The sequence below is a fragment of the Lichenostomus cassidix genome, chromosome 1, assembly GCF_008360975.1.
Source record: "Lichenostomus cassidix isolate B80296 chromosome 1, HeHo_3.0, whole genome shotgun sequence".
Classification (NCBI taxonomy): domain Eukaryota; kingdom Metazoa; phylum Chordata; class Aves; order Passeriformes; family Meliphagidae; genus Lichenostomus; species Lichenostomus cassidix.
The window spans coordinates 114799388-114801876 of NC_139479.1; the positions used below are offsets into that span (position 1 = coordinate 114799388).

Consider the following 2489-nt stretch of genomic DNA (forward strand, 5'->3'; position numbering starts at 1 on the left):
GGGGAGATCTGTATGGCTATATGAATTTTAGCTATAGAACATATGAATTTGTGTCTACAACAAACATGCTCTTAATGCAAATATCACTCGGAGTCTGGCACAAAAATAAATCTGAAAATCTCTCAGGATGTTTGCTGTAAGGACATTGATGGCACAGAGAGGCAAGGAAGGGGCTCAGCAATGATCTAAACCTCTTCTCAGGGAAAAGGGAGAGCACCTAGAGAGCCTGTCAAAGGCACATCTGGCCAGCAGACAGGGGGACAAGAGGAGCAGGTTTGAGGCAGGAATGCTGAAGAGGAGCAGCTTGGGAGAAGGAGCCATGCAGGGAGGGTGAGCAAGCAGGAGCCAGCAGAGAACACGTGAGTGCCTGTGTGTGTGTCCTGGCAGAGAAACAACAAAGCTGTGCACACAGCAAGCCAAGCCCAGGAGCTGCCAGAGATCCTGGGAGATCTGTCCAGCCAGCAGAGCCCTCATCAGCGTGTGCCTTTCATGTGACAAAGAGGGAAAACGCTGCAACTCGCCGCTTTGTTCCTCTAAACCCACTGACCTTCAACACCTTCAGAAGGGGTTTTTGGATACTCATATGGAGCAAAAAAAGTGATTTTCAGGAGCCTCCCTACCTCTAAGTATAAGGCAAGATTCATCTTGTGAAGGTGCGTCTTCCACTTGCTGCAAGGATTTCCAATTCAAAGCTGGGGAGAAAAGGAGAATATAAACACATCACACATCTCAGATTGTCAAAAGTAACTTCTTTCATAAATGTAGACCAATTGTGAAATACTTTTGACACAGCCGCCACTACTATTAAATCATTATGTTCACTTTTATGTTTATGTTTTTTGAACTTTTATGTTCAATCATTCCAACACCTTATTTTTCTATTTGTGAAAATACAATTGTTTCAGAACCATGCTTGGCTACATTTTGTATTAAAACAAAGAAATGGAAAGAAATGGAAAGTTATTAAATAAATAGTGATATTTCATGAAGGGCAGAGGGAGAAATTACCTTCATCTTTAAGTGATTTACAGAAACTATTTTCTGGCAAGCCATTTTGGCTCAATTTCCCCACTGGATATCAGCACTGGTAACAGACTGGATGTCTACCATGGGTGTTCATGAGCCCAGTGAATTCCTGCTGAATATTTGGAGCAAGCACAAGAAAGCTATTCAATTTAACAGCCCTTATTTTCTAGTTTTGATATCTGGTAAAATTAGAGGCTCCTACTCCAGCAAATATTGGTTTGTATTCCCTAGAATAGTGAATTTTTGCTGGGAATCTGTGCTTATTCACTGCAACATTATAACCCTAATCACATGTAGACCAATGGCCAAACCTTTAGTCCTACCTAAGAGTCAAAATGTTTATTTTTCAGCAAATTCCAAATGGTCACTGGGAAGATTTGCTGGATGAGGTTTTAGCCAGTTAACTGACAGAACACTGCTGGAAAAGCAGTTTACACTTTGGAAAACAAAGGGATGCTTCCCAACGTTTCTCAGCATTTGTTGAGAAGCCTGTTAACAAAATTATTTTCAGCTCTTCCTGAGAGTGTATCTGGAAATAATTGCTGCTCTGATTTAGTGTTTATTTGAGGGGAGCTGAGGAGAAGATATTTGGGCGCCCAAGCAGAAGTCAGGCAGACAAGGCTGCACATGGCGCTGATCACTGGAGCTGGGTAGGAAATAGGATTCCCTGATTTCCTCTAGTCAGGCTCTAGCACAGCTGAAACAGAGGTGCTTTAAAGCAAATGTTTCCTTGGTAATGTTGTAATAACGTGGGGGAAACAAAAAGCAAAATTTGAGCCTAAGTTCAAACAAAGTGCAGTGAAACAGGCACTTTAAAGTACTCAAGGCTTGGGCCACCTGTGTAAATGACTGGAAATATCTCATTCCCCATTATATTTGCTTTCTCTTTCCACACCAACTCCCTCTACATCAAGTGGTGACTAATGGTGACAGTCATTAACAGGTTTCTCTGTGCAAATAAACTTGACTTTGTATTTCAGTTGTCCTACTTCCAAGTAAAGGAGAACACAGGGTATCTGGTGGTGGTAAGTTATCCATTCTGGAAACATTCACTAATGCAAGCTCTTTGATATTTAATACATATTATTGAGGTAGAAATTCGAAACTCTTTGATTAGTGGATAGGCTCTAAGGCTTTTTTCCCCCATGTTAACAGTGGGAAAACAATTCACAAGGTACCAGCTACAGATACAGACAAGACACATTTTCAGACATTCTTGAGAGAAATCATTATTCTACAAGAACCTGCACAAGACCTGTTACCTGCTCAGGGACAGATTAAAGTTTACAAACATTAATCCCACTGTGTCTTAAAAGGATGGTTGTGCAGGGACTGCTCTGAGATTGCTCTGTTCCTGCACTGCTTTCTGCTCTCTCTGGCAATTTCTCAAGGAAGACACAAGATTTCTTCCCTACAGAAAAGACCAGTTTCTAACCTCTATTTTATTTTACCTACATGTGGCA

General features: G+C 41.3%; 1 long non-coding RNA gene across 1 annotated transcript in view; it reads right to left on the reverse strand.

Annotated features, from left to right (window-relative positions):
- Positions 1 to 620: 620 nt before the first annotated feature.
- LOC146445649 (uncharacterized) overlaps positions 621 to 2489 on the reverse strand; it is a 30561-nt gene continuing 28692 nt past the window's right edge. Inside the window, exon 4 of the long non-coding RNA XR_014855708.1 lies at positions 621 to 692. This is a non-coding gene — a long non-coding RNA (uncharacterized LOC146445649). The remainder of the gene's footprint in view (positions 693 to 2489) is intronic.